Genomic DNA, 21,981 nt, shown 5'->3' on the forward strand with positions numbered 1-21,981 from the left:
CGGCGAAATTTAGTGAGATAGAGCATCCAGTACTGCTCGATTACCTGTATGATTTGACTGTTAAACTGCGTGTTTTGCACCAACAGGTACATGATACTCTTCCCCAAGCTTCTGAACCTCCTGGACACCCTATCAACCCTGGTACGTGGGTGCTAGTCTGAAATTTCCAGCGCAAGAGCAACGACGAGCCTCGCTGGATCGGCCCTCATCTTGTTCTTCTTTCGACAAGATCAGCAGTGCGAGTGAAAGGGAAGAAGCACTGGATTCATGGTACCCACTGCAAAGTAGTCCCCTTGCCTCTGCCATATGACCAGTGGTGGGTCAAGGAGGGTATCGCCGATTCAGAGACAGACACTGTACCTCGCTTTGTACCATTCAGTGACGCACGCTTAAGAGGCACAGTTTCAGACCAAGAGAGTGACAATATTCTGCAGGAAGCTGTGCCACCATCAAGTCGACTGGACACCACTGAGCATGAACTTTTGTTTCAAGACCAAACAGCACCTGGCCGTCTCCGCTATAATTTGAGACCTAGGCCCATGGACAAATAAAGATTTCCTCACTATTTCCTTTTTTAACATTTTTTGCTCTCCCATCTGAAGGACTTTCTTGATTTTTGTTTTTCGAACCACCATCCGGGTTCTGCCGCAGGGTCGCGGTGCCAAGACTTTGGGGTACAGGCCGAAGACGCTAGGTCGACGGTTCTGGTTGGTCTAGGGCGTTTCCCTGGACTGACAGGCGTACTCCTTAGCAGAAGAAACTCATCCACCGCGAGCGGCCCGAGTAGAGGATGGAGTTTTTTAAGATGGAGAGACCGATTGAGGAAATGAACTTTAACGCAAGGATGTGTAGAATTGTAAAAAGTAAATGTTTTGTCTTTTTGTGCCTTTTTACACTGTGTAGTATCATAATGTTTATTGTAGGATTTGTGTTCTTCTCCGCTCAAAAGCCCATTGAACCCACTGAACAGCCTATACCTCTTTCTACTGCCTCCTCTCACTCTTTTCACCCTATGCCTGAGCATGAACAGACTAGACGATCAGAGTTCGTAAATAACTCGTTTATCCAGCTCTTGCACCAGCACCAACTGGTAATGAATACGACCAATTGCTGGGTGTGTGGGTTAATGCCACATACCATTAACAAGGGTATTCCCTACCTGGTGCTGCCGTATAGTTACAATGGATCGTCATGGGCATTCCAAACCATGTTTCTCTATGCTCTAGATACATACTCCCCTCGCCAACCGCGTTCCATCAGACCCATCACCAATAATAAGGCTTTGATGAAAGGAGTTACCGATATGAGTAGGGATATCGATGCATACTCATCCATTCCCAAAGAAGAGCTGAGACCTTATGTAGGATGGAACGCGACGGGGTATAGTATTAGTCTGGGTGAAAGACAGCGAAAAATCTCATCTCCAATCTGGGTCGTACCCCACATGGGCCGGTTCTGCTTACAGGGTAATGGTCAGAATCCTAGAGCTCAACTGGGAAGAAGTGACTGTACTGAAACGTACACTTTCCCGTCACAGTTTTCCCCTGCGTTTTTGGCTGCCAAGGGCACATATTTCATCTGTAATGACCGAGCATATACATGGCTGCCCCCTGATTTCTCGGGCACATGTTATATTGCGAACTTGCTACCGCCGACATTTACTGCTGCCTCTGACTATCAAAAGACCAGAGTTGTGAGAGGCGTGATTAGTAAGGAGGACACTGCGGGTCAGGAAGCGGGAGACTTCTTCTTGGGTTTCCTGCCGTTTTGGGGACCTATGGTGAATAGTAGGAACCTGAGACAGCTGACTCGTGTGGTTGAATCCACTGTCAATGTAACGGCTGGTGCCCTTGGTAATCTGACAGCTGAGCTCCAAGCGGATCGCCTTATGACTTTGCAGAACCGCATGGTTCTAGACGTTATTCTTGCAGACCGCGGTGGGGTATGCAAGGTCATCCAATCTAGTTGCTGCATTTTCATACCAGATAATGCTCCAACAGTGTATCAAGCCATCTCCAAACTCCATAAAATATCTGAATCCATACACGTGGATAAGGGAGATTGGTCACTGGTGGGGTGGTTCTGGGAATTGATATCTGCCTGGGGTTGGAAAGTTCTGATGGTCATTGGAATGATCTTAGCCATTCTTTTCCTGTTCTGTCTGTGCATACAGTGTGCTCCTGCGGTATGTGGCCTCTGTGCTACCTTATGTGTAAGGAAACCTGTATCGAGGGACGAGCTAAGTAATAGGATGATGCTGCAGCAACATCTCCATGACTTCGTGAACATTGACCTAGACTCGGATTAAGATGAGTATAGTGATTGCCTATGTAAGGGCAAAAGGAGGGTCTGTCGTACTTTAATATTCGGGACCGCGTAGGGGACAGGGCCCTACCCCTGTCTATCTTGGTATTAGTGAACCGCAAATGGTAAATGCGGCATGTACGAGTGCTTTATATATCGTTCTAGCTATGAATGCACTGTGTACACGTTATTCTGCTTCACTACGCGGGTTCCATTTTGGAAGCAGTGGCCATCTTGTCATTGCCCTCACATAGGCTATAATGGAGTAAATACGGGCCTCACAGTACATGGGCTTTCCCTCTGACTTCTCTGTGACCTGGGCAGCTGGCTCTGCTGCCCCGGGTCAAACCGGTCTCACGAGCTCCCCTTCCTCCGTCCACCTGTGATTAGCATCAGGGCTTGACCCATCATAAAACCCTTTCATTCTACACAATCCCCCGGCTAACCTCTTCCACACCTGCTTGTTTCTGCTTTATGACTTGTTTCCCAAAACAGGAGATGCTCATGTTTATTGGGGGGTCTATTTACATCAAACATGGGATCTGAACCTTACTGTGTAAATCATTGTGGGCTGGCCGAACTGGAATGTGGGATGGTCATCATGACTCTGCTTTTTCGTTTGTAATGTATACCTTTATATGGCCATATCGTAAACCAAGGAATGTGTGCCTGGAGCATGATATTTTGTACTTAAGGAGAAGTCCGTTCCTATGATTTTCAGCAGTCTCCTGAGAACATACACACTGTTGTACTTCTAGGATACCTGTCATTGGTCTGCAGCCAATAAACGAATCTTTGACTTCACCCAGAAGACTCTGTGTTTCTGTAGGTCCGGAACAGGGTGAACCCAGAAGTCATAGGGTGTGTGCCCCTGCACCGCTGGGTCTAAAATACCCAGTACTTCACAAACCATCAAAGAAGCAATATTTGGATACATGAATATTCTGTAAAAAATGTTGTCAACTCAAAAATATCGTGGTACGGAACATTGAAAGTAAGAATATTGCTTAAATGTGTATAATACAGTTTTCTGAAACATTGTTGCATGTAATAGTTTTCTTTAACATAATAGTATAAACTACTTTTTTGATGAATTTAATGTATATTAGTTATTGTCTTATTCTAGGAATTATTATAATAAGGGCCTTATTACGAGTTTGGCAGCCCATGAACCACCATGTCCATGGTCCGGCCACCATGAGCTCAGTGGTAAGACCTCTATTTTATGAGTTGGGCAGATTGCTATTGCAGAGACCGCAGCTGAACCACGACCCCGCCCTCAGACCGCAGACCACCGGGGTCGCGGTTGGGGAAAAGTAGCTTCCATACGGTGGTACAAAGGAGTTTAACCACCTTTCTTATTACGAGTTGGCTGTCTGACTAGCCGACTGCGGGAGCGTACTGCCAGCTTCAAGTTGACAGAAACAAAGGATTTGGGGTGTGTACTCACCTCTTCGCTGTTCCTCCCATCAGAGTTTGATGTGGATCCTTTTCTCCATGTCCCCCCTTCACGACAGCATCTTCGCCCGAGGATTACGACCCTGTTTGACGCAATATACAGGTGAGTCCATTTTGTGCCATATACCAATTGCATGGACTCCCCATACAAGCCAGACTCCAGCATTGGCTAGACAGTATTTTCCACATGTTTCATATATTTCTGTTTATTCGACACATATGCAGTCAGAATGTTCCCACAGGCATCGATACATATGGAAAATTAATCACCATCACCACAAGATCTGTGCAGCCATACCACTGTGGTAAACTAGTAATATGGCAGTCTGAGGACCTCCAGCGTAGTGGTCTACTGGCACCCATGGCTGTGATATTCGGGCGGGCAGACTGACAAACTGGTAATCAGGTCTTAAGTGTGCATTTTATTTTAATTAGCCTAGTTTGCAATTTTACTTGTAACATTTTATTTTAAAAACATGTAATCGGTGTTTTTTAATTTAGTAGTGTGTGGTTTTTGTAGGGCATTGGGTGTACAGTTATTTAAAATAGAAATTATTGTTTTTACTTTTTAACTAAGTCTCCAAAATCCAACACTTTCCTTACTATTGTTCAGAATGGAGTGGGATGGTTATTTAGCCCTTCCAAAGCCCAACAATTTTCCTCATTTTACTTTTGTTGAATGGGAATAGTAAATATAACCTGCTCCAAAGTCCCACACTTTCTGTATAGTTTCTCGGATTGGAATAGGAATAGTATATCTTCCTGTAACAAAGTGGATTATTTTTTGGGATGGATGGTTGCCCAACTCAAGGAATTATGACACTGAGTTGTCAGGGTGAACCCCAAAGTCACTAAATTAACCTCAGGTCAACCCCCTGGAAGCTATAGACAGACAGGCCTAACCTAAGGCAATGAGTAAACTGTTTATGCAGTTTTAAAACAGTAATAGAGTCAAAACTCCAAACAGTAACAATCCCTTCCTGAATTAGATAAATGAAGTAAACTGTAACAAACAAAAATGGCACCAAAGCGACAGAATCCCAATAAAGGAACGAGAGATATGATTTTATTTTTCAATTTAACTGAAAATGATGCCAAAAAGTACAAAGCCCAATGGGAGTCAATGGTCTTGGTAGACAGTGACATGGGTGCTATTTGATGCCGACAATGATGTAGACTTGTTCAGACACACCGAGTGGATTGGTTACTTAGAAAGTCTGGAAATCAAAAAGTTAGAAAATGTTTCTAAATCCCACTTCAGAAAGGGATCTTGAAGAAATGAATTAGCCTTTCTTCTAATTCCCAGCAGAGAATGGGACTTTGTCGCTTTTTGAGAACAAAAATATCTTGAGCGGAATGCCACTGAAACTGTACCTGCTACTGTAGAACTGAAGGACAGACACCTGAAGCAAGTTGGTCCTGCTGGTGCTAAGGAGCTTTGGAGATTCCTCACAGAAATGTTCTAAGTCAGAACACAGAATAGGATTTTGTCACTTTTTCAGAAGTGCAGGGATCTTTGAGTGAGAAGAAGCTGAATCCAATCCAGTGGTGTAGAACTGCCAGGTAAACATTTTTGTCAGGTGGTCCCACTGAAGCTTTGGGGTTCTGCAGGAAGAGTTTTCAAAAGTTTCTCAACTTACCTCTAGTGCCCAAGCAACCACAGAAGTACACTTCTAAGGACCACATGACGTCAGGGGAGGGCACTTAAAGACTCTTAGGGTGTCAGGCAGGGGCCCGGACTCCAGTCAAGTACAGGTCCAGTTTCCACTGATCAACAGGGCATGACAGGGAAAATTAAAGTTAATTTTTCTAAATAGTTATTACAAATCCTACTTCACCCCTGAATTGGGTTTTTAATAAATATTTAAATGAGTGGTTGAATTATTTTGCTAGGTGGTCCTAAACCCAAGATATAGAACCCTTTTTTTTTTACTGTACTCTGCTTTTCTATACCAGAGAGCCAGTTCTGCCACCTTGTAAATAGCTTTAAGGGCCTTATCAGTGTAGGGACATGGTGATACTACAATCCTACAATGTCCCACTTTCACATGCCATTCTGTCTGGTTTGTGTCCTACAAAAATGTAGATCATTGATAATTAAAAGGGAAGTATTTGCTGTCAAAAAGGGTTATTATGAAAACTCACATGCAGATTGTACACTGCAGCAGTCAGACTACAATGGTAGACCAGAAGCTATATTTTATGGACACTCTCTGTGGATGGCACTACAGATGCTGCATTCCACAGGTGGCTTTTAATTTCCAGGTCCTGGGTGCGTTTTCTAGAATATATACTAGGGAGGGACGTATAGGCAAGATAAATGTGTCAAATAGGAATACGTCAAGGTACCCATATTTAAAAGGTGAGCACAGGCCCTTTACTTCCATTTAGCAGGAGTAGCAGTGCACAGACCTCCAGTCCAGCAAAAATAGGATCTACAACCATTTTAGAATCTGGGGGTGACCCCAGAGAAAAGGTGAATTTCCTACACTAACTGGTCTAAATTCCAATGCTTTCCCTACTGTTGTTCAAATTGGAGTGAAAAAGGTAAATCTACCCCTTCCAAATGTAACACTTTCACTGTTTTTGCTTACATTGGAGTGGGAATATTGATTACGACCCTTCCAAAGTCCAACTCTGTCCATACTGTTGCTAAGTCTAGAGTTCAGCACTTCCCTTGCTTGTGCTTATGATGGAGTGGGAAAGTTAATGTTACCCCCCCCCCCCCCCCGAAGGCAACACTTACCCTACTTTTGCTCAGGTTGGAGCAAGAATAGTAAAACTAACCCCTTTAAAGCCCAATACTTTCTCTATTGTTTCTTAAGTTGGAATGAAAATAACAAATCTAACCCCTCCAAAGTCCATCACTTTCCCTACTGTTACTTAGACTGGAGTGGGAATAGTACATCAAACCCCTTCAAAGTCTCACATGTTCCCTGCTTTTGCTTACATTAGAGTGAGAATAGTAAATATGATCATTCCAAAGTTTATCACTTTCTCTACTTTTTATTTTGTTTTTTACATTGGAGTGGGAATAGTAAATCTGACCCCTCCAAAGTCCAACACTTTGCCTACTGTTGCGTATATTTGAGTTAAAATAATAAATCTGACTCCTTTAAAGTCCAGCAATTTCCCTCTAGCCTACTATTGTTTAGTTTGAATTAATAATATTTATTTTATTTGTTGCTATTTTTTAATGAAAAATATTATATATATGGTAAATAATTTGATTTTTGTTTTATATTTTAAATTTGTTTTTGCATACATTTTATTTTTTATTTAATCCTACCTATATTTTTGTGATATATACGTATATATATAAATGTGTTCTTTCATTTTCCTATTTTCATTATTATTTATGATTTTATTGCAGTTTCTAAAAACATTTTGCATATCGCTTTTATTTTTTATTTTATATTTTCATTTTCTTTTTGCATTAATAATGATAATATTCTTGATTATGTTAGAATGTAATATTTTGAGTACATTGCTATACATCTACAATTTCCTCAATGGGTCAATGCTGCAGTCTGTTGCTGAAGAGGGCTTAACTCAGATTCTGGCATTGAGAAATCATGTAATGGGAGAGATTACACAATCAAGACTCACTCTAGCAGTGTCAGCAGTAGGGTCAAGGGCTTTGGAACTGGTGAACTGGGAATGCAGGGAAAAGGCCACTTGAAGCTTGTTGTGTTCCTGTACCTCAAAGAGGAGATTAACCAACTGACCCTTGGAGTACCTTCTGGTGGTCCTGGGTAGAGTGTTCTCAGGAGGGTCCTGTGGATGCTACATTTATGCTCCGTGATAGCCTGTGGTTGGGAGAATTGTTGGGTTGCTCATTTACCAAGGAGGTAGAACTTCCCAGGGGTGAACCTACCCTCTTTCGCGGCACTTCCTGTGTCTTGTACTGTAAATAGTCCCATAGTACACCTCTCAGCTAAAATCCAACATGGCAGAACATCTGTTCCCTGTGCAGTTCTTTCCTGCGCACCCCAGAGGTCTGGCCGGGAAAATGAGCTACCCCTCCTCTGTGCTCACTTAAAACCATTTCTGGGTAGCTCTTTTCCAATTGCACCTGGTGCCTGTCTGGCTAGTGAGACAACAAAGGGAGGAGGCCAGGTGTTAACTACATCTGCCTGTGACAGAATAGACTTCTTTGAAGTTAAGTAGGATCCTGAGCACAGCCCAGATGGCCAGCCTGCCAGAGAAACAGAACATCTCCCTACACCCAGACCTTTGCCTCAGCTTCAGGAGCAAGTTCACACCTCATCACAGGGGCTAGTCAGCTCCTGAATGCCAGTTGAAATGAAGGCTTTTGGCAGGTAACAGGCAACTTTTCTTGAAGTATCCGGTTCTAAAATATTTATTACAAATCCAACTTTACTCATGAAGTGGCTTGTACTAAACATTTTTAAAAGTCAAAGAATTAACTCTGTAACTGTTTCCTAAGCAAAGGTAGCAAAAGTAAATGTAATATCGTACCTCAATGTTTTCTTATCGAAGAGATAACCATACTACTACAGTGAAAGTGCCATTTTGGGGCTTTCACTGTAAAGATATGTTTAACATTAACCTTTACATGCCCTACTTTTAAATACCATGCGCCCTGCCTTTACGGGTAGTAAGGTTTCCTTAGGCGTGACTCATACATGTTTTAAAGGATGGTATTAAACTTGTCAAAAGGGGCCATTCTGACAGTTCAAATTTGCAGTTTTAACTTGCACAACTAGGCTACTGGTAGCAAACCTGCAGTCATGTTTGCAATGTCACTGCAGTGGGTGAAACAATGAGTGCTTCAACCCACTGGTGACATTTAACTTACAGGATCTGGGTGCACTTTGGGCACCATATACTAGGAAATTTCAGGTTAGTGAAATATGCCAATTAGGGGTATGCCAATGTCAATATGTGGAAAAGGGGAGCAGAGGCACTTTACAACTGGTTAGCAGCGGTAAAGTGTGCAAGGCAAAACTGTGGGGTTGTACCATATGAACATTGGTTATTTTCACAAGTCCCCCACTATGTGTAGATAGTCCATCACCTTGTTAACCTGCTTTATTAAATTTGACCGCTGCATTATAATTATTTGCTCCAGAATGGTGACAGATATTACCCACTATTAACTCACCAGGCTACACACTAGAAAGGGAAAACTATCAAAAGTCTCTCCATAATATGTTTAACCTAGATCTAGTACCACTTATTACAACATTTCTCCATCCAGACAATTGATTTCTCTCTCCTCAAAACCAAGTAGTAGTGCAGGTCCAGCTTTCTCGGAGTATAATTGTTCTCAAACTACAAAAAGCCATCAGTGCTATTGTTTAAGCAGTGTGCTTAGTTTAATGATATTCCAAAATTAAAGGCTAGAAATGAAAGGGTGCTGCATTATTAATAACTATTGCCAGCTGAAACCATTATTGCCTTTTCTTTTTGAGATGAAAAGAAGATGCTCCCAATGAGAACATTTTTCTCTCATCATCATCGGCACCCTATTATAGGTTTCTAGTAGCATTAGAACCTGCCAGTGATATAGAAGCTGTTATATAAAGTACATTTTAGGATTCATTTAATGGATTTTTCATTTATTTTATTTTTGCATTTTGGCTCATTCCTACTTTGTATATATTGATTACTGCCTGGTTACATAATTAATTTCTCCCAAGTCTTTTTCATAAGGGAGGCTAATATTCCTAAGAGAGACCAACATACATCTTAAGGCACAACCATCGTGTTTATGGGTACACAAAATCAACTCTTGTCATCTCTTGATTTACATTCCCTGGTATGTGTGCATGAGAGCCAAAGTTTAGAACCTTTAAAGAAATAACTCTAGGTTCAAATAGAGGAGGAATAATGCAAAACATCCTTGGATCTATGTAGGGGTATATCCTTTTTGGTGGAAATAAAGATGGAGCAATAGTAAAAATGTATGGGTTGAGATTAATTTGTGAATTTCTAATCCAGCCTAACTAGGATGAAAGTGACTGGGCTGTAACTGGTAATTTTCTCCACCTCATTCCTTGTTACATTTTTATTCCCATTGTTTGGAAATTAATTTATCCAGTGATAAGTGCATGAAAGTCTCCTCCATCTATTTAGGAGCATCGTTTTTTCTGTATTTTAAGCAAATTATTTGGTTATTCTTTGGATGTGGGTTGCTTTTATCCATTATATTCTGTAGACAATCCTCCTGTTGGACATTGACAGTTTCTTTTGCCTCCTCCTTTAATTTAATTTCTAGTGATATCTAAAATTGTACTAATTTAAGTTTTCATTCACTAGATGATTGTCCTCTAGCTTTTACAATCTTTCAGCTACTGTCAGAGTACCCTAGTTATAACCTAGCTCAAATCTGACTGGGTTTCCAGATGATCCTGTTTTCTTTTTTTTAAAGTGTTTTGTGCGTTTTCAGTTAATAACAACAATGATGTGTCATGAAGTCAGAGAAAGGCAATGTGAATCGCATTATATCCAGGTCTCATACACTTGAACAATCATATAGAAAGCATACTTATGCAATCAGGAAGGGGAGTGGGGGAGGGAACAGTTGGTGACAGAGGGGGGGAATTAAATATCATCAGTGTAGGGAGTGCCAACCACCGCGGGTCAATGTCTTTTGTAATAGTCCATCCAGCAATTGGACACAGAAACAGATGATAGAGGGAAACGCAGGCATATCAGCCTGAGAAATTGTCAGTAGTATCACAGACCACCGTCAACAGGTATTTGCGGAGTGGTGACGAGATGTCCTTAGGCCTGGAGGTGGGCGGTTGCAGTGAGGTATATATTTTGCCAGTAGTATTACAATACATCATATCCTTCAGCCAATCATCTGTGGTGGGTATTCTGTTGCTGCCCCATAGGAGGGCAATGCTCCATTTTGCTAATAACAGTGCCAGAGTAGTAAATCGTCTGTGTCCAGGGATCAGCGGCTTAACATTTTCTATTAGTGCTAGGTGGAGATCAGGGTCTACCGTGTGTTCTAGCAATAGTGGATCTCAGTACAAATGTGGCCTGTATGGTTGCACAGTTCCAGGTCAAATGGGCAAAGTCAGGGAGGTCAACTTCACATTTGGGGCAGTGGTGGGAACGTGAGGGATCTAGTTTTGCGAGGGCCAGAGAAGTGGTATTGCCCAATGCTTGAACTTATAATGGAGAAGCTTAAGCCTGCTATTTGTGGATATCAACTTGGTTTATGTGTAACAATATTGCCATGTTTTATCTGGAATGGGGTAGCCCAGGTAATGCTCCCAAGCCACCTGGGATGTAATGGTCCGCACTGGTTTCAATGCCAGACAAGCGTGATACGGAAAAGAGACAAGCTTGAGCTCTCTATTGTAGATATCAACAATGGCAGAAAGGAAAAATCTGTTGGTTTCTCGGGTTAGATGGGCAAGATGTCACGTAGTGTGCTGTGTAGACGGCGGTATAAGAATGGATCCATAGCAGATATGGCCCCATTCGAGGCAAAAGCAGTGCGAAGATCTACCTTGCCGTTGATGAAGAGGTCACCCATAGTATGCAATTGGTGAGTCGAAAGTGTACGCTGCACTAGTGTTTCTCGTGTCAGAGGAAGCTGTGGGTTATTTTGAAGTGGAATGTCTGGGGAATACAAAAGGTCAGCACCCATGTATCTACAGAGTTTGGACCACTCCCAAAAGGTCATAGATAGAGTGTGTATGTCACAGGGTTTGCATGGTAGCCCTTTAGGGAGACTCAAAATTAGAGGGAGGTATTATGCCTGGTCCTGTTTAGGCTTCAAGTAAGGCATTTTAACATCTGGGTAGTACCAGAAGTAGGAAAAGTGGCACTGCGCTCAAATAGTGAAGATGTAAATCAGGTACTCTAAAGCAACCCCTTATGATACAGAGAATCAGCGTCTCCCATTTAATTCTGGGGCGGCGACCAGTCCAAATGAGACGTGTTAAGAGGATGCATACTCCAGAGAAGAAAGAGTTCTTTAATGCAAAGATTGATGTTCAATAGTAAATAGAGGAAGCGTGGAAGCACCACCCATTATATGATGGAAATGTGCCCAGCAATGGAGAGTGCTACAAAAACAAATGATGGATGGAATACTGAATAAATCATACATTCACCCCGAGTCAAAAGATCTGGGTTAAATCCATTGTTCTTTTGCTCACCATACCATCCCAGTTTAGACCTATGCATATGCAAATCAGTCTTGACTCTGTGCCTCATGGGAACAGTCCGGACCGAACTACCAAGCCAGGTCCTCCCTGGACCGGAAACAAGCATCCTGGGGCCGGTTTCTGGGTATTACCCTTCATCAGCCAGGCTAGCTTGAATCCAGTGGCACACTGAGCAAGGGACCAACGTCTGGGCGTACCCATTCCACTTAGGATGAAAAGTGCTATGCAAACAAATGATGGACAGAATGCTGAATAAATCAAACATTCACCTCCAGTCAAGAGATCTGGGTTCAATCCATCATTCTTTTGCTCACCATGCCACCCCAGTTTAGACCCAGCCATATGCAAATCAGTCTTGACCCTGTGCCTCATGGGAACAGTCCAGACCGAACTGCGAAGCCAGGTCCTCCCTGGACCGGAAACAAGCATCCCTGGTTTCTGGGTATTACCCTTCATCAGGCAGGCTAGATTGAATCCAGTGGCACAGTGAGCAAGGGAGAGTTGCAGCTGAATCCACTTGCCTATCTGGGAGGTAAGTTTGTCAACTGCAGGCCCATAATTCTGCCGTATAACCTCATCTTGTTGTCTATGGAGGAGTTCACTAAGAATCCCTGGGGAGTTATCATGCCACCACATTGGGTATTCCAAGGCACAGCGGGCACTAGCGTCCCTAAGTGGAAATAGCTCTGCATTATTCCTATTTACCGTCAAACCAGAAAGGGCCCATACCTGATGATTTCCCTAATAATTTGGGGGACGTGCATGAAAGGGTCCCTCACAAACAGGAGCATATCGTCGGCGTACACCGTTGCCAGTAGCGAACCATGCCAAAAGTGTTGGCCACCTATGCTTATGTTACTTTTGTAGATGTCAGATTGAGGAGTCCAGAGCTAGAATAAAAAGAAGAGAGGCATCCCTGACGGGTGCCTCTGGAATTGGGGAACGCCTCAGTATGTCGATTATTTACCCTCAGGCAGGCCACCAGGCTAGCATACAGTAGTGTTATGAGGTCGCAGAATCCACCGGGTATGCCCAGCTCAGTAAGGGTTGCTTTTAAGAAGACCACTCCAAGGAGTCTAATGACTTTTCAGCATCAAGGAGAGCAACTGCTGCTGGGAGGGTCGGGGAAATTTGGTTAAGAGCCGCAAATATAGTATGTAAGTTAATAGTGGTGAAGTGATGCGGCACAGGCCCTGTTTGTAAAGAAGAGATTATGTTTTCCTGAAGGAGCACTAGGTGCATTGCAATTACATTGGTGAGCATTTTGTTATCACAAGAAGAAATAGGGGCTTGTAGGAGGTGCAGAGATAGGCAGGCTTGTCTGGTTTGAGTAAAAGAGTAATGACTGCCTCCCATTAGGTAGGGGCAAAGTGCCTTACTCCAGTGCCTCAGCTTAAACCTCAGAGAGGTGAGGCACCAACATGTGTTTAAAGGCCTTGTAGAAGTGTCCCATAAACCAATATAGGCTGGGTGCCTTAGAGTCCCATATGGCATGAATGGCCTGTGGGATTTCCTCCAATGTAATGGGGCTGCTAGAAACTGTCGCAGCCCATCAATTAGCCTGACTATGGCTATCTCAGATAGGTATTTGGCAATTTTGTCGGCATTGCTTACTGAGTGTGTGGTGTATAGTGTTTGATAATAAGCAAGAAGCGTTTAGGTAACACCAGTGTCATCCTTGTACGCCACACTGTCATTGGTAAGAAGGCTCGTAATGCACGTTTTTTGGTAATTAGATCTCAGTATCTGGGTAATAGTGTGGCCAGGGCGCCCACCCTCCCAATAGCAGTGAACTTGGGTGTAGTTGCTTAAGAAGGACAGTTCACAGTCTACCAGGCCCCTAAATTCCTGAGGTAGGGTTAAAGGCTTGTTTAACTGTGTAGTCTGAGCGCCATTGGTGGTGTGGGAGTTGATGGCTTGCAACTCTTTTTTCACTCGGGCCAAGTCTTTGCAAATGCTCCTCAGGACCCCAGAATGCTTGGAAATACAAACTCCTCTGATACAGGCTTTGAAGTCCTTCCACAGAGTAGACTGTTTAGGGACCGAACCAGATTTCAGGGCAAAGTTTTTGTTAATGGCGTCCAGGAGTTCAGATATGAACACCGCATCATGAAGAGAATTTTTATGAAACTGCCACTGTCTGGAAGCATGCCCAGAGTGTGAAAGAGCCAGTACGAGCAAAATGGAAGTATAGTCAGACAATGTACGAGGCATGTGGGTTACCTCTGATAGCCACAGGAGAGTGCTATAAGAAACAACCCAATAATCTATGTAGGATCAGGTGTTGTGGAGGGCAGAGTAGTATCTTTTGACCTGAGGGTGACTGGTATGCCATGCGTCAGCAAGGTGGTATGTGTGGAGAATGTCCTGGAGGGCTTACAGTAAGCAGGGTTTCATGCTGGCAGAAATGCCAGCATAGTATGCAGGTGGACAGTGTGCAATGTTAAAACCTCTCCCCATAATGACTGAGTGAGTTCTCAGGCATCTTATCAGGGCAGGGAGGTTGTGGTAAAACTAGGAGACATCAGTGTTAAGGGCATATATATTACCTAACAGTATTTCCCTACCAGCCATTGTGCCGTAGACCAGAACATACCTGCCATCATCCTCTGCAATGTGTTCATGGTAAGTGAATGGAAGGGTTCTATGAATAAGAATATGGAACCCATGGGAGTAGGAACTATAGTACAAAAAGTATCATCCCATGTGTGTGCATATCAGCAGGTACTACAAGGGGACAGATGAGTTTCTTGAAGAAACACAAATTTTAGATGGTGCCTGTTGAGATAAGAAAGTACCTGCATCCCCTTGCTGGGATTATTGAGGCTGCAGATGATCCAGGAGATACATGTTAATTTTAGGTCTCAGTGAGCCGTCTGACAGTGGCTAATGTGTATTAGGATGAGGTTGTATCATGTGTGTGATGACTGCAGTGTAGGGGAATGTGAGGTGGTGACAAGTGTGCACAAATAACACAAAAAAACTAAAAATATAACAATTAAGGCCCTTTCCCCTCCCACATCAATTGTACCATTTACTGGTGTATCCCTAGCAAACATCAAACAAAACAATAAAGTAAACATTCAGGTGTACACCTCTGGAGGAGTGGTAACACTATGGAATAGTTGCCCCTACAAGGATCGAGAGGCATTCATATAAGCAGTCAGTATTTGGAACATTTGTGAAGCAGGCATGCCTACTACAGGAAAAATCAAAATAACACAGTAAATTCAAGAAGGAGGACTCATAAGTTGTAGCATTGGAGAAGGCTGTGAGGCCAGGAATGTGAGTTCGGTGTGACATGCGGGGGAGAAGATCCTGAGGCAGCAGAAGATGTCTTGCCAAACTTGATGTGCAGGGTAGAGCATGCTGTACTTAAGGCCCGTATTACCAAGGGAGTTTTTCACATCTGAAAACTTACGTCTGGCTTCTTCAACAGCAAGGGTGAAGTAAGGATATAGTAGCAGTAATGCGGTGTCCATATCCAGAAAGTCGAGGAGTCAGGCTATGATGTGGTGAAGTGAGGCAAGTGGGGGAGGCCCCAGGGATCTATCTGTTCTCTCCACCACAAAAGTGTTTATGAACGCATGGAATATGAACCGTTTGGTAATGAATTTTTCGGTGAAGGTTTCAGGGTGCCCCATGTTGGTTTTTTCCGTGATACCCATAATACGTAGACTGTTCCTCCATAACCTAGCCTAAAGATCTTAGTTTTTCACTATTGCAGATTTGAACAGGCACTCTACATTTTCAAGGGACCTACTGGTGTTGGAAGCATTATTTTCCATTTTAGATATTCTGCATTCTGCTCCATCATGACATGTCTTGTGCCGGTCCAGCTTCACCCCATGCAGTCCAAGCGATTGGTGAGAGTGTCAAAAAGGGTGTCAAGTGACTGAAACTCAGCTCGTAGTTCTGCCATAATGGCGGTTGCGCCATCTGCTGACAGGGTGGTGGGGCCAATAGTAGGGAGCTCCTAAAAATTGGCCAAGGAGTGTTGTTGCTTAGGGCCCCTCACACGATATGTAAGGATAACAAAGAGTATTAATACCAGGCCAGGGCTTGAAGCCACCTCGGCCCAGGTACAAACCAGCATGCACAATGTGTCCCAGATGAGCCAGAGTAGACCACAGGATACAGCTATAGATAGGTAGGCATCAGCATGTCAGCCTATGGGCAACTTGGAGTGAGGCTGATGTTAATTCGTCCCTGGGTGCAAATTCAAGAGGTGCGGAGGAATGCGCAGCCCCATGGGACTTTCCTAGGGCCATGCGTCAAGGTAGGAGAGGCCTCGGGGGGGGACAGCCACCAGTAGCTCAGATATAGCCTACTGTATTGGCGATGAGGACATCACAGCCAGCGAGATAGGCGGGAGACATGCCTGCCATTTTGGTTCAGTTACTAGATGAGGCGGCCCATCCAGACATGACTGCCTGCCTCCAACAGTGGGCAGGCCCCAAAGAGAAGGCCCAGTAATGAAGGCCACGCCTCCAGGCAATGGCCCACACACAGATGTTCTGTGCCTTAGGTCAGTGGTTGCCAGCAGCTCCTCAGATGGAGCAAATTGCAGGAGGGGCAGGCAATCCGGCCGCAATTGGGTTTTGGCGCCAGCCCAGGGATTTCATCGACACAGGCCAACCACAGTTAGGGTGTCCCCCGCAGCCATAACCAACCATCTATACATAGAATTGGCATTCAAGAGGGTATTTGAGTCCTGATGCTGGTATTATATCTCAGACTGTGGCATAACCTCCACCCCGTGGTCTTCTTGGTTGCCAGCTTGGCCATGCCTCACAATTCCAGAGGATTCTTGGCCCAAGGAAAATTGAGATTTATATCAATTTTATAACTGTTACTTGTGAACTACTTCTTTAAACTAGATGATGATAAATTTTGGCTGTGTCTTGGGGTGCTTTTGCACCATAGAGAAATTACAAGCTTGATAATATAACTAAGGGTATCTCGCCATGCACAGGGAGATAATCTTAAAGAACTATTTACGAGAAACCAAAAAAATGCTACGCAGCCCACAAAAATGTGATGGTTCATCTAATATTCAATTTTTTAGGAAATTGCATCCAATGCACAGGTGGGTATACATCTGGGAAAACAATCTCTGCTGACACTTCGGAGACGTTTAGAAAAGTTGATTGGTCCTTCACTAAGGAAGTGGAGGTGGGGGTCTCCTACAACCTGGCACACTTAGAAGGCCACCCACCTGACTCTAAATTAGTCAACCATCTTTTTGAATTTGGGGATACATCAACTGCACAACAGATTAGATTAAAGGACTTTATGAGCTCTGATATCAGTTGGAGACATGAAATGAAGAGCAATGAATAGACGGTGAAACCCGGTGGGATACCAAAAGTGGAGCAAAAAGTCATTGAAGAATAAGAAATACGTGAGATTATGCATAATCTTTCAACAGGATGAAAGATATTCAGTACAGGGTGGTTCACAGAGAGACTTGGACATCTATTTTGAATGCAGGAGACAGATCATCCAGTAGTTGTGGTCTTCGGATTGTATGAGATAGACATCGGAGCAGATTTGGTTCTCCTGTTTGGCTATCTATGAGCATGTTATTTTCTTTGAAGAAATTGGAAATTAGGGTGATGTAACTACTTTTTGTTTGTTTGCAGTACAATTGTCCTTTGGGAATTAGTAAGAGCTGAGTTTTTGTTTCATCATGATCAGTATGATGATGTAGGTTCTGATGTGATTGGGAAAGTCCCCGCATTTAGGGAGTTGTTCACAAATGTTCTTGTGATATAGTGTCTCTGGAGATGAACATAATGTGCTTGAATACCTAAGGTGTTCATGGATTGACAGGTGATCTGACCAGGTCACCAGTTTTGAAAAGTTTCTTACCTTTGATGGACAAGAGATTCTTGAAGGTGACCATGACAAGTTGGCAGTCTGAGAGCAACATATCTGTTTTAGCACTCAGAGGAAGGAGGATATAGCATAACATTTTTATAAGTGTTGGTCCAGGCTCTTAGCTTTTAAGGCAATTGCTTGGGAGTGGGGAATTTGAGTTGCAAAATTCTGAGAGGATTTTGTGAATTTCTTTGAATGGACATTTATTTCAGAAATCTTACTGGGGTCATACAAGAAATGTATCTGATGTGCCATGGCTTGACCTACTAAGGCTACTGACAACTAAGCAGCTGGTACACTGCTTTAGCAGGAATTTAGACAAGTAGTCATAAGCTTTCTCGGGGAGGTGTATGGGGTTAGAGATTCAGAAATCAACATTCAACAAAATAAATCTTAATAACAAAAATCCATTTTAAGAAATGAAAAACTAATTTAAAATACCAAATAGCCAATACGAAACAAAACAACAGATGTAAGGAAAACTTGGATTGACTATGGTGATACAGAAGAAATTCACAGGTAGATGTTCACACTGGAGGATGCAAACAGAATGCTTTGTCTATAACACGTATGTCAGTGTCATGTGTTTGTAGTCCATTAGCAAATCATTTTCAAATTAGAACAATGTCTCTGAAGTACTCTGTGTCTGTTGAGCAATGTCAGAACCTGCAGAATCTACTGCACATTGCAGCAGGACCTCAGTGATGAGTTCCCCCTTGTTGTTGTTCAGCATGTCCAGCCCCACCTTATCCTGGACAGAGAGGGTGAGTTTGTAGATGCACTGCCATGCTAGGGAAGCAACTGCAGTCTCCAGTGTGGTTCAGTCCCAAACAAAATCCCACCACCCAAATGAAAGTTAAGAGCCCCTCCCACAAGTCTGTTGGCAAATATATGAGACTACAGCTGATCCCTGGAGCCTAAACTCAGGAGTTTCAGATATAGGAGGCTAGCCATCAAAGGTAGCAGTAGGATACCTTCCAATGTAGAGCACCATTTGTAGAATTCTCCATGGATGGCGGTGACTATCATGCAACACGTATGCATAATCAGTCTTGAGTTTGCCATGGGAAGGAGGCCTCACTTTCTTCTTTGCACAGCACACCCTCAGACTTCTGAATGCAGACAGGCCCACTTCAGCTTTACGGTGAAGTTCTGCAATGCCCCACTGGAGATCCCATGCCTTCCACTACTCTAGGCACTCTCAGGCCAGGTAGGAGGATGAGAGCATTCAACGTCCATGAGGGTTCCTCTTGAGTAGAGGAATTCACACCCCTCTTTCTTTCCAAGGCAGACACAGAGCTCGCCTCCAACTAGTAGTTGCAGGCTTTTCAGTTGATGTCCCCTCACCACTGGGATGCTAGATCTAACACCAGCCTGAATTTCAGACCCTTCTCTGACACTCTGTAGCATGTCACTTATACTGGTCATTGAGAATTCCAGCAACCATTTGTGTCCCATTTGTGTCTGGTTAAATTGTTATTTTATCCAACACTACAGGTATTAATTTTTGATTCCTGAGGCCCTGTACTGGAAATGGTTTGAGGAGATTTCCTTCTTTGTGTATCCCTGCTCTACAGAGCAGACACTGTATTTTTTCTCAGGTGATGGTTCAGCAGCATATAGCTTATGAAGGAATAACTATAACATAAACATGAGGTGGAGTGAAGCCCTCACACCTGACAGCTGTCTGTCTTATGGGAGCAGAAAAGCTTGAAGAACAGAGATAGACCCTGACTCTAAAGGTTCACCCTTTCCTGCAAAAGAGACCGTCTGCAATTCCCCACACCCTTCATGTCGATGAATGGGAGTACTCCAAGATACGAGAAAAGGCAGTACTCCACCAATTGATCACTTCTGTAGGGAGATCTGCCACCCTCCTCATCATGCCTCAGAGTCTGTTGCTGCACAAAAGCCTCAGGAGGGTTAGCAATGCACAATTCCAGCCTGACAGACTACCTCCATCCTTAACTTGTGCAACATTCTGTTAGTGGCAATCAAAAATGGATTCTGTTGACAAATACTCATACAGGCCACACACTCACACAGCCATCCACCTGTTATCATACTCTGTTCTAGTTATACACAAGGAATTTGACAAAAAGGTCTGGCTATGGAACTTGGGCAAATCTTTAGCGTTGAGGCCCCATGCAGGGAACAGGAAAAAGGCATATACTGCATGTTTGATTCAAAAATACATTAATCCTTCTAAGCTTCTGTCAGCTGACACAACAACGATGGTCCTGTGTCCTATGAAAGTATGCTTTGTGTGCCCCTCCAGATCACAGAGTCCCTATCTGTATCTTCATTACCATTCACTACACTAGCACACATACATGATTGGCACAAAGATGTCAGCATACTGCAGATACTTGATATCGGGTAACTAAGGGCAAGGGTGTACACTCGCAAAACCACACAGGGCTCATTCCCACCATGAAACAGCCCAAGTAAGTTCCCTCGCCTAGCCCCCAAACAAAACAATGGTGCTCCAATTTATAAGGGTTTGTCATAGAACATACATTGGAATCAGACCGAGTATCAGACAATACAAACCTTGTGCCCAAATAATTAAAGGAGAAAACAAGTTTATATTTTTCTCTTACTGGCTCAAAGTCAATCATAGGAGTATATTTAGCATCCATTACGATAACTTTAGTTTTGTTGGTATGAATTATTACCTCTTTTTTTGCTAATAATTAATACAAACCATGCTCAGTGTTGCTCAAAAATATATGAAAAAAATAAAACAGGGTATGGCTGTTCATGGGTAATTGAGAGGTGGCTAATTTTACCTTTCTGGGAGGGTGTTAAGGAGGAAATTGAAAAGTATAGGGGCCATGGAAGAGGTCTGCCACAACCTAGTACAATTCATTGTAAAAAGGGCACAGTGATCCCCATCCATTCTGAGCTGAGCAAACATACCCCAAGGGGCCAGAAATCTCCTTATTTTGACCTTAGCAAAAGAACCTCCCAGTAGTTAAAGCAAGACCTCATCGATCTCCAAGAGAAGATATGCTTCCAATAAGGTTAAGCAAATCGAAAGCATCCCTCGGCTTGACACAATGCGGGCATAATCTACACATTTTGGCTTTAAATAACATGTTTAGCCTGAATAACTGCTCCAAAGTGTCAAACACTTCCAAGAAGCCCACTTGATAAAGTATATATGGTTTTGTCCCACATTTGAATACCCTCAATTCAGAACAATATAGTGTGGACAAAAATATCTACTGCGGCATTAATGAAAGTGATCACCCTGTAATTCTGTTGGGATCTCTGGCTCCCCATGTTCGAAAAAGGACTTATTTTTTCAATTAGTCACACAGAGGAACTATTGCCTGTAAATAAAATTGCAAAAAAAGAAAACTGGGGAAGCTAGATTCCTGTTTCACATATATATATAGGTTAACTGAAACACAATCTAATGACGGTGGCTAACTTCTGAGCACTTAGAGCCAACAAAAAAGCTGGTACTTCACATAGCAGACTGACATCAGCAGAGGGCAACAGATCAACCACTGCCCAACAGTAGGTTATATTAGCTTACAGTGTAGAGTAACTATTTACCCATGGTGACACTGATAGTAAATGTCAATGTTGGAGATTGCTTCCCCCACAATCTAACTGACCAGTGAAAAAAGCTGTCTGGAATTTTACTTTGAAGCAATCACTTCATATCCTTCATATCCTTCCATGCCCTGTCCCTAGTTTCCCTTTGGTTTTGGGCAATCAATGACATATGCCCCAAGACTGGCATAGAGAACTGCATACACTTTTCTTTCTTTTTAGCTAAAAGTTGTTGTCACAGTCATGTCAACCATGATGACAGTCTTTTTAGGTTGATGATGTGCCTTGAGAATCACATTTTAGCTTCTGCTTTGATATTCTCAAATGAGTGGAATACTATTTTGAGCTCACCTCTTGCGTCAAGATTGACTCCAGCAATGGTAAATACGTTTTACAAGCATTAGCAGAGCAAAGTCTTGGCACAAAGGCTTGAGGTTTAATGCAGCTCAGGCCTACTGGAGAATTTACAAACATGGGCCAAATGCTGCTCATACCCAAAGTTATATGATGAGGGTCATGATCACTTTCTACCTTTGGTGTGCCACCATCTAAACAAGAGTGAGACAGGTGTCAAGAATATTCATAGCAAAGTTGATATATGGTTCTGAAAAAA

Source organism: Triturus cristatus, chromosome 6 (assembly GCF_964204655.1).
Source record: "Triturus cristatus chromosome 6, aTriCri1.1, whole genome shotgun sequence".
In the NCBI taxonomy this organism is placed as follows: Eukaryota; Metazoa; Chordata; class Amphibia; order Caudata; family Salamandridae; genus Triturus; species Triturus cristatus.